At 39.1% G+C, this 21423-nt stretch overlaps 1 long non-coding RNA gene across 1 annotated transcript in view; it reads right to left on the reverse strand.

Annotated features, from left to right (window-relative positions):
- LOC117802436 overlaps nucleotides 1-17577 on the reverse strand; it is a 30103-nt gene extending 12526 nt beyond the window's left edge. The window contains exons 1-2 of the long non-coding RNA XR_004625852.1: nucleotides 17097-17577; nucleotides 692-843 (exon numbers count right to left, since the gene is read on the reverse strand). This is a non-coding gene — a long non-coding RNA (uncharacterized LOC117802436). The remainder of the gene's footprint in view (nucleotides 1-691; nucleotides 844-17096) is intronic.
- Nucleotides 17578-21423: the final 3846 nt, after the last annotated feature.

The following is a 21423-nucleotide window of genomic DNA, read 5'->3' on the forward strand; positions in this document are numbered from 1 at the left end:
TTGATCTTACCCTCTTTAATGTACCGTAGAATAAAGCAATGGTCAGGTCCTCCATCCTAAGAAAATCCTCTTGCTCCTGCTTCATTCAAGGTACTTGCTATCTTCCTTACACTGTCAGATATTCTAAGTGCAGACTGTATTCACTGTTGTCCCTTTCTTACCTCATCTTACTCACCTATAAATTGGTTCCTATCCACAATGATCTCTTGAGATCATTCTCTTCCTAATTGTCAAGTTTATGGCCTCATCTCATCCTTCACTTTATTCAATCCCAGAATTTACCTCCATTTACTACTGCTTCTTTTTTAGAATGTCTTTTATCTAGGTTTTGATGATGGATCAAAAAGCCATCTTTGATATTCTTACTTCCTGTAGGGTCTTTCCCTTACTCTATCACTGACATTCTAATTGTAGGCCTTCCTTAAAATTGCCCCACTTATATTTTGGCTTTACACTCCTGCTAAATGAGCTCATTTATTTGTAAAGCCTTAGTCTTTGACAATTCCCCAGTCTCTTCCTTTACCATCATTTCTTTTCTGAACTCTAGGTCTTTATTTTTTTCTTAAGAAAAAAAAAATGCTTTACTGAGTGAAAATATACAACACATTCCAGAGGGCATGGTTTTCAGGCCACTCCATCACCCCATTAGCAATAGGAACACAGACCACTCAGTCACCACACATTCTCCTACCTCAGGAAAGAAGTGCATCGGTTAACACCTGCTCTGAATGCTGCTGGGGAACAAGGCAGGAGGAAGGAGTATCTGGGAATTCCATCCTTTCACTCTTTCCTTCTTTCCTGGCCTGTTATAGTAGAATCTGATTGTCTCAGGATGTAGAATTCCTGGTTGGGGGCAAAGAAATAGCAAAAAAAATCTCTACATGGATATTTCCTTGGAGACTTGAGCGCAGTGAGTCTAAACCTAAACGTATCTTCATTTGGAACCTCACCTCTGCTTCTAACTGAAGCACCACTATCTTCTTAGTTACACAGACCCATACCTCTGTTCTTTTAACTCTATACCCAATTTCTAAATCCTAGTGATTCTGCCTCCCCAGGGACATTAAGACCCAGTCTGTCCTTTCCATACCCAAAAACTTCATTTCTCATCTTTTCTCTCTTGTATCCTAAAGCACTCTTGTATTTCTCTCTTGTATTTCTCAAGCACTCTTTACAGCGCTGCCAGAATTATCATAAACACAGTTCAGGTGACCTTACTGCTCACCTCAGAAATTTGCATCGGGGCTCCCACCAGCCAAAACTGGAACAATTTCGGCATCAAAATAAACAACGATGTGAATGACTTATAATTCATCGAATAAGAGTTCATGTTTATTCTAATATAAATAGATAAATAAATGTACAAGGAAGAAAAAGCTCTTCCATGCAGTAATAAGTGTAGAAGGAGTAATGAAATTAAAAATTCACCATTTGGCACCTTCCATAGCAATAACTGTTTTAGGCGAGGTATTACTGGTCAAAGTTTGATGAGAAAGAGGATATTAACAGTCCCCAGATAAGATATTTATTAACAAAGGGAAAATATAGAAAATTGATAGTAGAAAAACCTGGTAGACACTACCTTACTAAGTGCTCAAGGTTAACATTGCCCACAATTAAATAAGTAGACATCATGTATCTCCTGATACAATGCACCAAGAAAGGGCCAAACACCACTCTGGATATTCCTGCCCAAAAAACATAGTGTGAATCTAATCATGAGGAAATATCACAATCTACAAACTGGTGTTCTTCAAAATAAATGGCATGGACTCTTCCAAAGTATCAAGGTAATTAGACTGGAAATTCAAGATTAAGGAGAGTAAAGAGAGGAAAAGCAAACGAACAACAGTTTGTGCTCCTAGAAGGAATCTTATATCAGAGTTATTTTTCTTTTCCTATAAAGGATATTTGTAAGACAACTGGTAAGATTTGAATGAGCTCCATAAATCAAAGTTAATTTCCTGGCTTAACTGTATCAAAGTTAATTTCCTGATTTTGATGACTGTGCTGTGGTTATGTGGAGAATGCCCTTGGTTTTAGGAAATAGACACTGAAGTATTTAGTGATAAAGGAGCATCATGTCTACAACTTACTCTCAAGTGGTGCAAAAAAACACAATTATATCTATTCATGTATCTATATCTATTTGTACAAAAAATGATAAAGCACATGTAAAATGTTAACTTTTGAAGAATATGGGTGAAGAATATAGGGAAATTTGTTTTTGTAGTATTTTTACAACTTTTCTGTAAATCTTAAATCATTTCAAATGAAAACTTAAAATCTTCAGTGGCAGGATAAATTACAAAATGCTTCGTATACCATTAGGAAGGCTCCATGGCCTGGTGTAAATTTTAACAAAGGCAAGTTAAGCAGTCTCTGCTGTACCCATTCTCTCTACTCTTAAATGATTACTGCCTTGGGAGAGGTTTCCCTGACTGATAGCTTAGTAGAGAATCAGTCCTCATATATTTCCAGTAGGTGTAATAATGGTCATGATGATGACGAAATAAACCATCTTACAACTATACCCTCGAGACTTGCTTAGTGTAGTATATGTGCGCTTTGCCTTTTCTCTTGACAAACTTATTAATAACTATAATATACACGAGAAATTACAGCCTAATGGCTAACTGGTCTTAGTACTCAATGTAATATTTGGGAAAGAAACTATATACCCTATTTACAACTGCTGAAGGAGTTCAATTCTGGGCTATCAGCACTAACACAAGGAAGGGAGAAGGGACCTTATGCCAAAATGTAAGCTGTTTCAAAAATTAACTGGGTTTTGGAATATGATTATATATTTATATTTGGATATGGGGATGATTAATTTTTAGAATTCATACAAAAAGAGAAAATAATGAATACCATGGGCCAACCCAGTAATATTTGGGAAACTGCCCAAATTTGCCATCTTGCTCCTGATTAAATCTTCCAGGCAACTTACTTACTGCTGAGAACAGAGGACTCTCTTCCAGGTTATTGTAAGTTTACCTACCATTAACAAACTGATTTTGAAACAGAAGAGGTAGGCATATAAGTTTCTAAAGCTTTCTCTGTATAGACGGTAAGCAGAGCAGATATCGTCTGTAAGTATTTTTTTTTTTTTAAACTTTAAGGAGAAATCACTATTAAGGTATAATAGGAGGGTGGTATTTTTTCTCCAGCTGATGTTATTTTGATTTTCCTTAGTCACAAAATCACCAAGGGGTGTAATACTCTTGGTAAGTATTACGGCTGGGGTCAGGCTAAGAATAAGTCTCATCACGGTGCTGTGGGAAGAGACAAGTATCCTGCAGGTGACACACTTCAGCTTTGAGGAGAGCTTGAGACAGCAAAGTGGAGCTGTCTGATTAGTGGTAAGGAGGAAGTGCTCATGTCAGTTGTACTCCAGAGGCTGCATCTGTGGACTTTGCACTTACCACGCTTCCATATTTGAAGCTTTTTACAATTGAATTGAAGCTAAGAAGACTGGCACACCCAAAAAGATTTAAAAAACACAAATATATATACTTTTTGTGTCTCTAAAAAGTAAAGAGATATCTAATAGTTGAGTCTTGTTTTGTTTTGTTTTTTTGAGATGGTGAAAGGATCTGGATTCAAGATGCAAAATACTGGCCCTACAAGCTCTGTAATTTGGGGCAAGTCATTTAATCTTTTAGAGCAGAGATCAACAAATGTTTCTTTTTTTTTTTTTTAAAGATTTTATTTATTTAGTTGACAGAGATAGAGATAGCCAGCGAGAGAGGGAACACAAGCAGGGGGAGTGGGAGAGGAAGAAGCAGGCTCATAGTGGAGGAGCCTGACCTGGGGGCTCGATCCCATAACGCCGGGATCACGCCCTGAGCCGAAGGCAGACGCTTAACCGCTGTGCCACCCAGGCGCCCCAACAAATGTTTCTGTAAAGAGCCAGTTGGCAAATGTTTTCAGCTTTGTAGGATACACTTTCTGATGCAACTACTCAACTGTGCTGTTGTATGAAAGCGGCCACAGGACAATCTTTAATAAATAAGCATGGTTGTCTTCCAATAACACTTTAGTAATGAACACTGAAATTTGAATTTCATATAATTTTCACATGTCACATAATATTTCACATGAAATATTCTTCCCCCATCCACTTTTTTAAAGGTCGAATGGGCTTTATTAAGCTCTTCATGAATCAGGCAGCATCCCACTTAGCAAGCAGAGGGAAGCTCCCACAAACTTCCAAATTCTAAAGTAGAATCACCAGTAGAGGAGGAGAGCTAATGCTAAGTACTAACTATATGTCAGGTTAAGTCCTTTAAAGTGCCGGTCCATTTAGCCCTCAAAATAACCCTATGAAATAGATATTGTTTTTCAGATGACAAAACTGAAGCACAGAGGAGTTAAATAATTTTGTCAAGGTCTGAATCTGGGAGATGGGAGAACCAGGATTCAAACCAGATTTACCCTTATGGAAGTTTCCCAGTTTAACCTGGATGCTCTACTCCAGTGTCCGTATCACTGAATTGGACTCAGATCAGTAAAGGCATGGAGCCAGCGCAACTGCAGTCAATGGGCAGATCGCGATGTACTGTATGGTGACTAATATAACAAAATAAAAATTATTAAAAAACAAACAAAAACAAACAAACAAAGAGGGCAGATCATAGTGTGTGCTTGATGGTGTGTCCACATACATGAAGAGACTGTTTGTGCCAGTATGGTACCAACTTCTAGGCTTTAGTGTTCAATCAACACATTATATAGACTTCCCTAGGGTGTAGGTCTATATATAGATACATACTTACCTTTTATAAAAACTTGGGTGGAAGAAAAGGAGGCAACCTTTATCAACGAATTAGCTGGGTGCAAGTCGTAATGTCTCTGGGTCTCAGTTTGGACATTTATGAATGAATATGTAATAAAAATGCTTTCTGTATACATACATATATGTATGCATACACACGTGTATATATACATGCATGCATATACATGCATACAAAATACACGTGATACATATGTATACATATATGTATGTATGATGTGTTTATGTGTGTGTGCACACACACATATACATCATAAGATTTGATTTTAAGAAATCTAGTTAAGTGGTAAAACCCATATGTAAACACCTGTAATATAAGGCGGTATACCAAAAGTGCTATATGAATTCAGAGGTATAAAAGGAAATTAACCCATGTTTATTTACCAACTATTCTATGCCAGATGTTTTTACATAAACAATTATTTCATTTAATCTTACAACAACCCTATTAGGTAGGTGTTTTCCCCATTAGATATATGACATAACTGTGGCAGAAGATAATTAAGCTTAATGGAACAGAAGCTCAAGTCCTTGTTTATCAACATTCAAAAACCATGTTATTTCTGTATGAACTCTTATGTTATGTTTTGTGGTGAAGATAGCACTTCTGCTGGATTTGGAAAGAAGGAAAGAAAGCCAGGGCTTTGTAAGGGACAGAATGAAAAACAGAAGAGATAGACATTTCCAGAGTAAAACAAAAGCGGGATAGAGATAGAAAACCAAAATGGTGACCACAAAAAAATAGCGGATGTATTAGCTAAAGTGTAAAAAGCATACAAGATAATAGGGGAAGTAATATGGAGGGCCTCAAATAGCAAATCAAGAAGTTTGTAGCTGATACAAGACATTTTATAATGATAGCTAAACATATACCTCTCCTGAAGGAATCTGCAGATGAATAGCCCTTATTAGGTGGACAACAGATAGGTTGACTTTTATCAGTTGTCCTTACTGAAACCCGGTTAAGAGAGAGGGTGCTATAGTAATAAGTCAGTAGGGTCATGAGGAGTAAAGTGGGGCTGACCCTGGCAAACCAGGAGGTAGGGTTACCTCAGGAATGAGACTACATGACCCAGCCCCTGGCTATACCTAACTCCCATCTCAAGTATCAGTAGGTCTGGGGTCTCTGTTCAAGGCCAAGGGAGAAAAGCATATATATATATAAAATGAAAATCCAAATAGATAGGTAGATAGATAGATTGATAGATAGATAGATACAGATTCTAACAAATTAAGAAGAGATAACAATGGAGATCAAGTTTTAATGTAGAGGTCCAGTAATTCTCAAGGTACAAGGCTCCCTAGTAAAACTGGATTAGGGAATCCCTCAGATCTGAAGCTAAAATTGAGCTTTCCCCTAGATTGAAGATGATTAACTCCTTGGGAAGGCTAGGTCTGATTAACTCAGATGCAGGCAGAAAACTGGAACTAAAACATGTAGGTCTAGCTAGGTGCATTGGTTTGGTTGTGACAAGGTTCAGGAAATACTACCCTGAAATATGGCACCCTGACATACTGAATATTTTTTAAACTGAAGGAATTTGAAAACAACACATACAGGAAGGACTTTCTGACCTTCCCCCAAAGTGGTCATAAAAACTTTGTGTAAGAGGTGCCCTCTGATACCCAGAGAAAAGGAGCATCCTTACCTTTGAAGACACAGAGGGACACAGAGAAGAATCTAAACAAACAGGCCTTGCTGTTTTCCCCAGTTTATGACACTTAGTTCAAACCCTTGTCCTATCACATCTTTCTACAACTTTTCACTTTGCATCCAACCCAGCACAAAAATACTGAGATTTAACCACTTCCTTAGGTCTTCATTTTCTTTTCTTTTCTTTTTTAATGTTTATTATTTTTTAAAGATTTTATTTATTTATTTGAGAGAGAGAGACAGAGAGAGCACAAGCGGAGGGGGGTGGGTCAGAGGGAGAAGAGAAGCAGACTCCCCACTGAGTGGGAAGCCTGACATGGGGCTCGATCCCAGGACCCTGAGATCATGACCTGAGCCAAAGTCAGATGCTTAACCAATTGAGCCACACAGGCGCCCCAGGTCTTCGTTTTCTTATGAAGGCTCCTGTGTCAAATAAAACACATTAAATATGTATGTTTTTCTCTTGTGACTGTGTCTTTTGTTACAGGGGTCCCACCCAAGAACTTAGAAAGGCAGAGGAAAAAGATACTTTCCTCCTCTAAACCTACTTCATGGAGATTGTATATATAAGGCGAGCCTGGCTCCTCAAGTGCTGCTGATAGGGAAGGAGGGGAAGAGAGACAAGAAGGAAGGGGAGGACAAAGGGAGGAGAAGAGGAAAGAAGAGGCAGAAGAGGGGAGGGGTAGAGAAAAGGGAGTGGATGGTGGGGGAAGAAGAGGGGAGGGAGAGAAAGAACCAAGGTGCAGAGTGTTTAGGGAGCAAATGATCCTCACTACTGATAAGGTGGCCCAAAGAAGCCAAGTTCTTTACAGTCTCACTGATGACGTAAGTCTTTAGACACCCACCCAATGACGAGAGAGTTAAAGAATAGAGAAGATCTATAAGTATTGATTCCTATACTCTCTCACCTCTGGAGACAAATAGAGACCAATCCTAAAGCAAGATAAGAAGGGGAAATATAGGGAAATATTCCTTCTAGAAATGAACAACAAATGATGAATAGCTTGAATCTTCTTTTTTTTTCAGGGACTTTGAAACTGTGGAACTGAGACTCTGTTGCATATAGTGGTTGCCCCTGAACTTGGGAGATCAGGCAGAATTTGTCCTGGCATGGTACAGGTTCAAGCTATGAATAAGAAAGGGAAACCACATGAGGGGGGTAACACAGTGGCTGATGTGTGAAGATAAGCAGAGAAACCAGGAGGGAGAGAAAGATAGGAGAGCAGCTCAATTTGAGAGTTGCCTTGACTCACTTCTAAGGGCCTTAGCTCATGAAGTCTTTTCCAGATTCCTACATGCACATTCCTTTCAGCCTTTATTACTAAAAGAGCACCTTTTAGAATATTATTTAGCAGAAGAACAATTGCATCTTCAAAGAAGAGGGGTGGCACAAGTAGTTGCTTGTGGGGTTAATTAATTAATTAATTAATTTTTTGTAATAATATTTTTTATTATGTTAGTCACCATACAGTACATCCCTAGTTTTTGAGGTAAAGTTCCATGATTCATTACTTGCATATAACACCCAGTGCACCATGCAATATGTGCCCTCCTTAATACCCATCACCAGCCTATCCCATTCCCCCAACCCCCTCCCCTTGAAGCCCTCAGTTTGTTTCCCAGAGTCCATAGTTTCTCATGGATCATTCCCCCTTCTGTTTATCCCCCCTTCTTCTTCCTTTTCTTCTCCTACCGATCTTCCTACTTCTTACATTCCATAAATGAGTGAAACCATATGATAATTGTCTTTCTCTGCTTGACTTATTTTGCTTAGCAGGATTAATTTAAAGCCAACTGAATGAGTTGGATATCAGAGGGACTGGAAGCGTAGACACAATTTAAAAGGTTGGCTTAGGTGTGAAGACTAAGACCTGAACTAGGTCTTTATCTATTATGATTTAAAGAGGAAATGATTTGATATGCTAAAAAGAAATTTGGTTTCACCCATGATGGGCTTTTGGATACCACAGAAAGAAAGAAGTCAACAATTGGCTAGTGATTTGAACACAGATTAACTACAGAACATTGGAACCAGAAACACCAAAAAGACAATTCATTGTGAAGAGGTAGTGTAGGAATTCAGTTTAATTTTAACCATTATGAGCTTGAAATGCCAGTGGAATGTCCATCCATCTTTGGCATTTGATCTCTACAGAGAAAGGGAGCATAGTATGAAACTTTGGTATTTACTAAGGTGGTAGTTGACTGTGGGGCAAAGACCACAAACTAGCAGCTTGCCCCAGCAGTCCTAATCAAAGGACAGTGGTTTTGTTTGGCAAAAAAATTAAATTAAAAAATTTTTAGATTTAAAAAGTGTTCTTGAATTTTAAATTTTAATGCTTTTTGTAGGGTATGACCTCTATAATAGGTCCCAGGACACATAACTTCCTATTATCTTATACCTGGTTCTATTAAAACATTGGTTACTGAAAACAAGGGAGGAAGAATAATCAAGTGTATTGATTAAGAAAGTGAGCTCTGGCCCCAGATGACGTGCCCTGGAATCTCTATCTAGTCATCAGGAGAACTGTGACCTCCAGCAAGTTTTTAAACTTTTTTAAGTAAGCTCCATGTCCAACGTGGGGCTTGACCTCATGACTCTAAGATCGAGAGTTGCATGCTCTATTGACTGAGCCAGCCAGGTGCCCCATTATGTAACTTTTTTTTTTTTTTTAAGATTTTATTTATTTATTTGACAGGGAGAAAGACAGCCAGTAAGAGAGGGGACACAAGCAAGGGGAGTGGGAGAGGAAGAGGCAGGCTCCCAGCAGAGAAGTCTGATACGGAGCTCGATCCCAGAACCCTAGGATCACACACTGAGCCGAAGGCAGACGCTTAACAACTGAGCCACCCAGGCGCCCCCATTATTTAACTTCTAAGGGAAGGTACTAGGAACACTACCTGGTTCGTAGTAAATGCTCAATGAGATATTAGCTATTCTCACTTTTAGGGTTTGTTCCTCAAATCAAGGAAGAGAATCTTAGATTTTTTTTCTTGTTTACTATATTCCCTATGTACCATTTATCCCCATGACTTATTCATTCCATAACTGGAAGCCTGTATCTCCCACTCTCCTTCACCCATTTGGCCCATCCCCCACCCCTCCCCTCTGGCACCCATCAGTTTGTTCTCTGTATTTATGGGTCTATTTCTGCTTTATTATTATTATTATTATTATTTAGATTCTACATATAAGTGAAATCACATGGTATTTATCTTTCTCTGTTTGACCTATTTCACTTAGCATTATATCCCCTAGGTCTATCCACATTGTTGCAAATGGCAAGATCTTTTTTTTTTTACATTTTATTTTCATTATGATAAGTGTACTCTTTAATCCCCATCCCCTATTTCTCCCATCCCTTGACCTACCCCTCTCTAGTAACCATCAGTTTGTTTTCTATAGTTAAGAGCCTGTTTCTTGGTCTCTCTCTTTTTCCTTTGCTTGTTTTGTTTGCTCTCTTTCATGGTTTGTTGGCCTTCTTTAGTGATATACTTGTATCCCTTTATTTTTTGCGTATCTGTTATCTATTTGTAGTTTCATACTCTCACTGTTGGTCTGCCTTTCTACTCAAAGAGTCCCCTTTAATATTTCTTGTAGAACTGGTTTAATGGTCATGAACTCCTTCAGTTTTTGTTTGTCTGAGGAAGTCTTCATTTCTTTTTCTATTCTGAATGATAACCTTGCTGGATAGAGTACTCTTGGCTGCAGATTTTTCCCTTTCAGCACTCTGAATATGCCACACCACTCTCTTCTGGCCTGCAAATTTTCTGCCGAAATATCCACTGATAGCCTTATGAAGTTTCCCTTGTATGTAACAGTCTTGTTTTGTTGCTTTTAAATTTTTTTCTTTATCAGTACTTTTTGTCATTTTAATTACTATGTGTCTTGGTGTGACTCTCCTTGGGTTGAATTTTTTTGGGATCTCTGCATCCTGGATCTGGATATCTGTTTCCTGCCCCAGATTAGGGAAGTTTCAGCTATTATTTCTTCAAATAAATTTTCTGCCCCCTTCTTTCTTTCTTCTTCTTCTGAGAACCCTATAATGTGGATGTTATTATGCTTGATGGGAGGGTCTTGTTCTTTTTGTAGCTGGATAATATTCCATCATAAACACACACACACACACACACACACACACACACATCACTTCTTTATCCATTCATCTGGTGATGGACATTTGCATTGCTTCCATATCTTGACTATTATGATTCATACTACAATAAACATAGGGGTGCATATATCTTTTCAAATTAGTGTTTCTATTTTCTTCAGATGAATACTCCATAGTGGAATATGATCATATCGTATTCTATTTCTATTTTTAATTTGAGGAAACTGTTTTCCTGAGTTGCTGCACCAATTTACTTTCCCACCAACAGTGTACAAGTGTTCCTTTTTCTCCACATCCTTACCAACACTTGTTATTTCTTGTCTTTTTGACAAGGTATTTCTTAAATAGAGGTTGACATCAGACAGAGAGGCACATCAGAAATGGCAAGGAGGAGGGCTAGGACCTGTGCAGAATGGAGAAGTTGGTGGACAAACATGCAGGGTTATCAGAGTGCATATGGCAGTAGGACATTGAAAAGTTCATACTGAATGGCCCATGTCAGGCAGGAAAAATTCTTATTCTACCCTCTTTGGTTTATATTGGAGGGCTGCAAATTAAACTGACAAAAGATTAATGAAAGACAAGGTTTCATTACCTAGGTGTGGAAGTTCACAGAAAAATGTGTATCAAGGAGATGGTTAGAATTTGGGACTTATAGGTCATCTTAGCAGAGGAAAGGGAAGGGAGAAGAGAAACCAAATGATTTTTAAGAAAGATGAATGGACCATTAGAAGAATAGATAGGAGATAATAATAGTTTTAAGACAATGTCTATTTAGGTGTGACTTCTCTCCGGTTATAAGAGTCAATTTCCCTTACTCTGGGAAACTCCTAGGAAGGGGATATAGGACAACTGAGTTTTTTTGGGAGGCTCTGCTTTTAGGCAGATAAGGAAATTCAGAAAAAAAGCCTATTTCAACTATCTTCCACAAAATAATTTTTATGTCACAATGACATATTCTAGACCATTTCACATGCATTTTATAAAGAAAACATTTTTAAAAGAACCCTGGATAATGATAAAAAGAGAAAACTGAGGTCTTTAACATTTTTAACAGTTAATATGAAGAGTTAACTAGTTACTAGATGATCCCTAAACTGTGTTCTAGAGCCATTGCAATATTAATAGTGGCTAAGTGAACATGTCATGCCATGATTCTGCCTTTATTCTATGTAAATTTCAACGGATGAAAAAGCCGTGCAAAGTAGGCAGTAGACATTTGATCGAGAAGACAGGGAGATAGAAGATGAGATATTAATGTTCAAGAGAAAAAGACATGGACCCCAGAGAGTAAAACCTTCTCAGCCACAAGCTAGAAAGCTATTAATAAGTAAAACCAAACTCAGAAAGCAGTGTGTCATCAGGAGGAAGGAAACTGCAATGAAGGAGCTAGGAAAGATTTCTCAAGAGAAAGAAAAAGATTTGAGAGTTCTCTTTTCAAGACAAAATTTCAAGTATTCTTCTAACCCCTCCGTATTGCCACGAATTTTTTTTATTTCAAAGTTTGTTGCTTCCAGGTCGAATTATAGGGCAAAACAGGTCTCATTTGCATTTTCATTATCCTCCATAGATTCTGCCTTTCAGCCAGTTCCCAACCTTTTGGTTACGGGAGCTATTTTTTTTTTTTTTAAATAATCCAACTAGATGTCCTCCTCTTCTTCTGTGCCGTGCAAGAATTCTGTATTTGACTGTTTTGGTTGTTGATTTCTTTTACCCATCTCATGCCTTCCACGCTCTAGCGTGCTCTCTCATGACACACCTCAAACACGGAGCTCTCCTGTTTCCTTTCTCCTCCCCCTGATATTTTCCTATTTTGCTCACTACACAGCAGAGCTGTTAACTCTTCTCTTTCTCTTTGTCAATTCCCTATTCTCATAATGGCAGTTGTCCAAAAAGTCCTTTACAGCCTGCCACTTTATTTATACATGTGACTGCAAACAAGCTAAACAAAGAACTAACTCTACGAGAGCTGAGGCCACAGATGTGAACAAAGGCAGCTTGGAGAGTAGAAGAAATTGAATCCAAATCTTTGATTAGGTTTGAAGGCATCTAGTAAATTATACTTAAAATATCAAATGCATGCCCTGCCAAGGAGGTGACAGAGGTGGAAGGTTGAGTGCAATATTTCTGCCACCATCAACATCTCTGTACATTCAAAAGGTCTGTTCAGCTTAGTCCTTTTCCCCAACTCTGTTGACCTTGGACAGAAGGCTGTTTCGCCATGGGCTGCGGGCTTCCCAATCCAGTGATGAGAAGTGGACTCTTGAGAAAAGTAACCAAACACGTTCACAACGTCAATGATCTCAGCATGAGCCTTTTCCCTTGGGTGTAACTTTCCAAGCAGTTCACATTTTTCTCATGGTTTCAGGAAACAAACAGATTCAATCATGTTTATTTCCTGGGTAATATTCCAGCATCATGGGAAATGGGAAGGAAGAAATGCAGGATTTTGCTCAATGTGGCTGTAACTTTCAGAATAAGAAAAAAAAAAGAATAGGTTCTTCCTAAGACTGTATGCCACTTCAGTAAGATAGTAAAGTGATCTTAAACTGGCCTAAGAAGTATTATTTTTATACTACATATTGTCAGGCATATTCTGTGAATAATATGCATTCTTTTTAGAAAACGTTTTACATGAAAGTTTAAAATTCCTCAGTCTGGAAAAATATGAACACTAATAAATATCTGAAAATCAGTTCTCTGTCTTCTTCTTTCATTATTTCTGATTATCTATCAAGGTCAACCTCTGATATAACATTAGTTTCACATGGTGGGGGAAAAATAAAATCAAACAGATTAATTAACTCATGCCTTATGGAGTTAGTCAGTGCCTTTTAGACAGCCAATCTTAATTCATTCAAACAAAAGACCACTATAAAAAACTCATGATACAGGAGTCAATATAGAGAATGTGGATAATTGTATGAACAGAAGATTAAGTGGAAAATGAGTTAGTGAGAGAAGAGAGAGAATGCCAGGGTGAGGCATGCAGATCATTTGAGCCAGTTTTTCATGGTGTTACAACTCAGTCTGTGGCAAAAATTCAATTTCTTTTGGTTGGTTTTTATTTTTTAATCTTTATTATTTGTTAGAAACATCAGTGTATTTTGGATGTAAGACTCTGAAGGAATATATATTCTTTCTACTTCATCTTATTAAAATGAGAAAGATATGTGTTAAAGCAATATTTAAGTTGTTCCAAAATAACAACCTGATCTTCGTTATATGATAAGAAAAGTATGGATGGAGGAATGCAAATCAGGTGTGTCCTGGGCCAGAGGCAGCTACTGTATTTTCTCACTTCCCAGCTGGGTTATGTAGAGAGAGGGATAAATGAAGACAAGCAGCCAAGGAGCCAGGATACTCATTCATGCATGCATATTCATTCATTTTTTTCAATAAGAACAGTAGCTGTGACATTGGGACATTTGCAGATGCAAAATCACTTGAGTGGCAGCTAGAGAGCAGTATTCCACCTGCAGAAAACTATCCCATCCCTGGCACGTGATGTGGTCACACAATCCCATCCTGCTGAGCTTCACTTTCGTGGTAGTTGAACCCCAAGCTTAAGGAATTACAAACCAAACTCAGAAGGTGTTTTCTAATAATAGAAAATATAGATCTTTTAAACATAATGAAATAAAGCAGGCTATTCCAAGTCCTCATTCGTTATAACCAAACCACATACAGATTTTAAGTTTTGAGCCTTTTTGATACTTGAAGTGATGGACTAGTTCTATACACGTAGTACATATTCATATCTCCTCATTGACAGAATTAGGGCATTTCCAAGGTGGGCTTGGTTTTCTCTTGAAATGATCTGATCTAATCTCCTCATTTACAAATGAAGAAGTCAGGGTTCAGACTTCAATTGCCAAACCAGCTCTCTCCTTTCTTAGAATTCTCTCTTGAAAGAGAAGATTCATGATGAGAGAGACTGAGAGGAGGACCTGGCCAGCATAACCTCAGGAAATCTCCCTCCTCCTTGCCTTCCTGCTCCTGCTCCCCCTCAATAGTGTAAGTTTCCTAAGTTAGTCCTGAAAAATGGGGATTCTGACTTTTCCACTGTATCTCCCAGAAACCTACTGTATTACTTTCCTATTGCTGCTATCACCAACTCCCATAAACTTACTGACTTAAAACAACACAAGTTTAGGGCACTTGGGTGGCTCAGCCAGTTGAGCGTCTGCCCTCGGCTCTGGTCATGATCCCAGGGTTCTGGGATGGAGTCCCGGATTGGGCTCCCTGCTCAGCGGGGAGTCTGCTTCTCCCTCTCCCTCTGCCTGCTGCTCCCTCTGCTTGTGCTCTCTCTCTCTCGAATAAATAAATAAAATCTTTAAAAACAACAACAGCAAGAACACAAATTTATTACCTTATAATTCCAGAGGTTAGAAGTCTGAAGTATGTCTCACTTGGCTAAAATCGAGGTGTCTGTAAGACTGTTCCTTCTGGAAGCTCTAGGGGAGAATCTATATCCCTGCCTTTTCTAGCTTCTAGAGGCTACTTGCTTCCCTTTGTTTGTGGCCCCTTTCTGTCTTCAGAGCCAGCAACCTCAGCCCAAGTCCTCATGCTGCCATGTCACTGGTTGCTCTCCACTTCCTCTCTGTACCCTTATTTCCCTCCTTTTAAGGACCCTTGTGATTACATCAGGATCACCTGGGTCATCTGTGGTACTTTCCCTAAAGTCTGTTTATTAGTAAACTTCATTCCCCCTTCTGTGCAACCTAACATTTTCACAGGTTCTGGGGATTTGGAATGTGGACGTCTTTACAGGGGCATTCTGCCTATTACACCTATGAACATTAATTTCGTGTTCAGAGTAATTTTTATTCCTACAAAACTGGAATTTTCATTTTGGAAAGTTTTCACTTCCTCTGGATTCTTTGAGCCCATGTGACATGCTTCCTGGAAATTTTTACTACTGAATAAAAGGGAAGATACTGAAATGAATACCAGTTCTTGATTATAACTGAAACAGGATAATGATAGTAGTTTGCCTTTAGTAGATCTTGGAGATTTAGATATCCCTGTGAGGAAACATGATGTATTCCTGCACTTTGGTAAATGACAGCACTGTAACACAAACATTTCCAAAGTGTGCTAAATAAATCTCTGAGAAGGATTAAACACTTATTTCTATAAACTTCAGTGTGTATGCGTGTGTATTGAAGTAGTGAGTTATCTATGATGTGCCATTTGTACTAAATTCAAAAGCAATGTTAAAAAGTTTAGAATTCTGGGGCGCCTGGGTGGCTCAGTCATTAAGCGTCTGCCTCCGGCTCAGGGCGTGATCCCAGGGTCCTGGGATTGAGCCCCGCATCAGGCTCCCTGCTCCGCTGGGACCCTGCTTCTTCCTCTCCCACTCCCCCTGCTTGTGTTCCCTTTCTTGCTGGCTATCTGTCAAATAAATGAATAAAATCTAAAAAAAAAAAAAAAAAAGTTTAGAATTCAGGCTCCTTACATTTTTTTCCTTCTCAGCATCCACTGTCTGAGGTAAAATGATAAGGGATTCTTCACCAAGGTAAGTGTGACTGAAGCGTCAAGCACTGATGCCTTAATACAGCAGCCTCTTCAGACTGGGCCATTAGTACTAATGTCTTGGCAGGGAGCTTCGGGTCAGTGCATTTAAACTCCAGGAGCTTTAAGAACTTTCTGGGATGAAAGAGAAAGTACGTAGGAGAGGAGCCACATAAGAGACACTAAAAAGATGAGAAAAACATCTGGGTCAATTCAGGCCAAACCTGAAGACTTGGATTCTTGTGAATATTTAATTCCTGGTCATGATTGTTGGTAAACTTGTATTCTGTACATTTTAAAATTTGTTACTTTTTATAGAGTTGAAAATATAGTTTAAAAAAATGTTTTAAATTAACTTTGCTCCTTTTGCTCAGATCTGGAATAGGCAAGGAACCGAGAGTTTTGTTACTGCAGAGAAGTTCTGTCCAAAGGCAAGGACCAGCCTTACTCTTAGCTAGCCTAGCCCTCCAATTGCTGTGAAGCCCCTTGGCCCTGCCCTGCAGGATTGTCTGTGGTCTGCCCTGGGTGACAAGGCAAGCAGGGACAAAGGAGGGGAGGCAAGAAAGGGCTTTCAGTAGCCCAGGCATTTCAGCCGCAAGTCAGTCCTGCTGTAGCTAAGCAGCCCTGTGCTGAAGTGGGCCCTGCTTGGCCACAGCAGGCCTACCATCTCTTGGTCTAAGTCTCCAACCATGTTCTCTGCTAACAGTGTTCTAGCCTTCTTGTCCTGGACCTGAGACTTTGTCATGCTTAACCTCCCTTTCACTTTTGTTCTACACTAGCCCTTGCCCACCCCATCCCTCACCCTGCAGGGCACCAGGGTCCTATTCCTAAAACTCTCGCTAGAACCAGAATAATTCGACCTCTCCCCAGAGCTGCCCTCCACCAATGCCCCTGTCAGGACTCCCCATCACCTCTGCGACATTTTAAAACAACATACAAACAAGCAAAGAAAATACTCTTAACACAACGGTTCTCAAACTTTAGTGTGTACCAGGATCACCTGAGGACTTACTGAAACACATATTGTTGAGTTCCATTTCCAGAGTTTGCGATTCAGTAGGTCTTGGGTGGAGTCTGAGAATTTGCATTTCTCACAAGTTTCCAAGTGATATCGATGCTGGTGGTCTGGGGACCCAAGTTGGAGAACCACTGGTTTATTATATACACTGGCATCCACCACCCAGATTTAACAAATATTCTCATTTTGCTGTGTTTGCATTAGATCGATCTCTCTCTTTTTTTAAATGAGAAATGAAATGTTCTAGATTCGGTTGATGGCCTCCCTCTCTCTCTCTTCCCCATTTCTTCTTTTTCCTGATGATAACTAGTGCCCACCAGCACTATATTCTCTGGATACAGTGCCCTGGCACTTGGCTGTATTTCCTGCCATTTAAAGTTGGCTCTGCTTCCTGTTTTGCAGCTTGACACCTTAATTTCCATCTCACCAGTATCTCTCATTCTATCCCATCTGTTACTCTTAGTTTTTCTGTCCCTGCTGGGTCACAGGATGTAGCAGAATATGCATTAAACTTTCATTAGGAGAAACTGAATTAGGCTTTTACTATGAGGAAGATGGTGCTTACCAGGTAGAAGGTGTCTACTCTATTAATTAAGTTCTAGGTGAGGAGAACAAAGATCGGTAATGGGGCACCTGTGGGACTCTCCCTAAGTAGACAAAGTAGGTGGGACCCAGGCATAGTAATTTAGAAGACTGAAAGCCTTGAAACTTAATAACAGATTCACCCCAGGTTGTGGTGAAATACTTCCACAACGATACTTCCAAGTGATATTTTGCACTGAGGACACCAAATAGCAATCTTATTAATTAAGTGTTCTCAACTGGGCTAAGCCAGTACCATAAAGATCAGGTTTGACATGGGTTAAACACAGGAGTTTCTAATCTGATTCTCCTAAGACCACAAATATTTGTCTAAGTGAAAATTTAAAATCATACAAAATTAAAATTATCTAAATGGCCAAAGGTACTCATAACTGCCCAGGAATATTTTTTTTCATTCTTTATTCATTTGCAACTTACTTACAGAATTGATATGAGTTGATACATACGTAATTTGACTGGTACTGGCACAGTGAATGCACACCCCTTAAACATAAGTGGAAAGAACACCCTTCTCTGGGTCCTCTTCTTATTGTCTATCCTCTACCCATTCTCTCTTAATATCTTTGCTGAACTTTCTGGTGAGCATTGGCGCCCCTCCTCTGGTCTTTCCCTTTATGTAGGCGATCTGGTTGGCATGGTCCCTGTCAGCTACTGGGGCTGGGTGAGAATGTCTATCCACCATTTCTTCTCTTTTTCTTTATTAAAACAGATTTTAACCTAGTTCTCATCAAACCTCCATCCAGCTTAGCTCTGTCTGGTCTGAGGGGTTGTTCAGTTGGCTTACTTACCAGTGAAGTTCCCCACCTTTCCTCTGCCTCTCCAAATTCCTGGGAAATGATGAAGTCTTCCATATATCCTGGATGGACATCTAAATGCTGCAGGAATTTAAATGAGGGAAAAGTTAATTTTGATCTAACACTAAATTATTTTAATTAGTGTAAAATCAAATACAAGCAGTATGTTTATTTAGTCATTCAAGTTATTCACATGTAACTATTCTTGTGAGATTAGCATAATGTTTATGGTCTGGTATTTATACTGTGGCCATCAAACAGTTCTATTATTACCCTGTCGGATAACAAAAAGAAGCATCAAAGCCTTAGATTAAACAACATCAAAAACTCAAAATTAATCTAAACATACACAGACACACACACCATCTCTCTCTCTCTCTCAATAATTACAAAATCCTCATAAGAATAACTGTCATAGAGAAGGTTAGAGTTAGTTATTTGAAATTGAACATTTTGGGTTCTTCCCTTCTTCCATTACTAGTGTTATCATTATTCTCCCATGATAAAACATTGTATTTTGTCATTTTCTTAATGTAAGAGGTTGAACCTCTGGGAAAAAAAAAGAAGAAAGTATAGAATTTTCTACCTAAGTAGGGATTTAAACCTTCTTCAAAATGTTGAAAATATTTTAGACTAGGTTGAAGAAAGAAATGCTGGAAATTCAGTTTTTGAAACAACTGTCACACGTGAGAGCTTTTGTCCTCCTTGTGAGAGTTTTTGTCCTCTTTTCTTCTCCTTTTTTAAACCTGCGGTCCGAGCCACATAGAGAGGTAGGAACTCAAAACTCGGTGACAAAAAAGGAATATCAATATATGTTTATGATGACACTTGTTTTCCTCTGCATCGAATCAGGTTATTAATACCAGTGTCTTTTCCAATGAGATGAGCTTACCAAGTGACCATCCATCCTGAGTGAGTAATCATAAATAAAATAGACATAAATGACTGCTGTAAACACAGACACCTATAAAACATTCAATGCTGGGGAAATGCAAAATGCTCAAGTGGTTAGAATAGCAATCTTTCGATGTAGGGATCTCAAGTCATAGGCTAGCGGAATTTAATTTAATATACTTTACTGCCATGCAGAGTTAGGCATATATTGCTACAATCAATAAACTGCAAAGTGTTGCCTGAGGGACAGGTTTGAAATTCTGTGTCTTCATATTATGTTACATTCACTAATGAGATACATTTTTGTTGCCATCATGACTGAGATCATCTCTTTCTCTCTTTTTTACTCCCCAGAGTGAAATGAGCATTTTCTCAAATTTTAATCAAACATTTCTTGCAGTTTGAGAAATATATTTATGTTTTAAACCCTTGTTTATAAAATAGGAAATCTCTAGGGGTGCCTGGGTGGCTCAGTTGGTTAAGTGTCTGCCTCAGGTCATGATCCCCTTGTCAGGCTCCCTGCTCAGCAGGGAGTTTGCTTCTCCTTCTCTCTCTGCCCCTCCCCTAGCTTGTGCTCTCTCTCTTGCTCGCTCACTTTCCCTCACAAATAAATAAAAGTATTTAAAAATAAAATAAAATAGGAAATCTCTAGTTCAGTTCATCATCTGGCAGTAAGTCATTTCTCTTAAGAATTCCACAGGCTTTATGTTGCTCTCTCCTTCCTCTACTCACCCCTCCTATCCTCCTCAGTTCCTAATTTCAGCTGATTTATTAAGACATCCGATCCTCATTTATTTAGTACATTGGCTTTTGTTTGGTTGGTTGGTTGGTTTAAAGATTTTATTTATTTATTTGAGAGAAAGAGAGAATATGAGTAGGGGGAGGGGCAGAGAGAAAGGGAGAGGGAGAAGCAGACTCCCCGCTGAGGTATAGAGCTGACTTGGGGCTCAATCCCATGACCCTGCGATCATGACCTGAACTGAAGGCAGACACTTAACCAACTGAGCCACTCAGGCGCCCCTGTTTGGTATATCGAATGTAGTATTTGATAACCTGAAAGAATGTATATTAATGGTTCTGATTTTTTTTCATTTTGTTGGGTTTCTATACTCTAACAGAAACATACTTTATCGATATCAGTATCTGGAGTTAACCAGCACATATTACACTATAAAACCTGTCTTTGGATATTCAATAAGAAGAATGAACATACAGACTAAACTGGAAACTGGTATATATATAGAGATAGATCACTGCTGCTTAGGAAGGCATTATTAATTCTTGAAAGTAGCTGGGAGAAAGGGAAGTGGGGATGGGGAAACATTCCAGGAGAGGTAGTCCTACCATGAACAAAGGTTCCTGACATTATGTCTGTGGGAAGAATAATGGGCAACCAGAATGAATGGACCTTTGGGCATGTGGACGAGAGGGGTGGGGATCGTCTGCCCAGACACTTTGGGGCCAGATCACAGAGGTCTGAGCAGGTGAGACTGGAGTTGGTAGCAATGAGACACCATGGGAGTTTGGCAAAGGCCAGTGACACAAAGTGGTGCTTAAGAAGATTAATCTGGTGGCAGATTGTTTTAGGACCTCATTCCGAGATTTAATAACAGGCAAGAAATTATGTTAGAATTAACCTATCCTTCTTTTTCCTCACATCCAGTCCTTATTGGAGGTGATGAGCAGTTGGTTAATACCTTCTGAAAATAACCCCTTCCCAGGCTTGAAGAAGAAGTCTCATTTAAAATTACAGAATATGAACTGAGGCATAAAGGTGCCTTGACACAATTTAGTCAACACCTCTGGAGAGGAAGTAGGCACTTGCCCATCAAGTCAGTGGTGGCCCCAGAAATCCTGGTGCCTAACCATTTGTTCTTCCTCTTACTTTCTGACTTAGTGGCTCAAACTACCACCTCTCAGAGCCTCTCACAGGTCCATTTTTCTCTCCTATCTCCCTGAATCGACAGCCTTGGCTTTTAGCTGGAGGCCTCTTGAATTCTCCAAGCTGGAATGTCACTCTTCTCTAAGAT

This window comes from Ailuropoda melanoleuca, chromosome 5 (assembly GCF_002007445.2).
Source record: "Ailuropoda melanoleuca isolate Jingjing chromosome 5, ASM200744v2, whole genome shotgun sequence".
Lineage (NCBI taxonomy): Eukaryota > Metazoa > Chordata > Mammalia > Carnivora > Ursidae > Ailuropoda > Ailuropoda melanoleuca.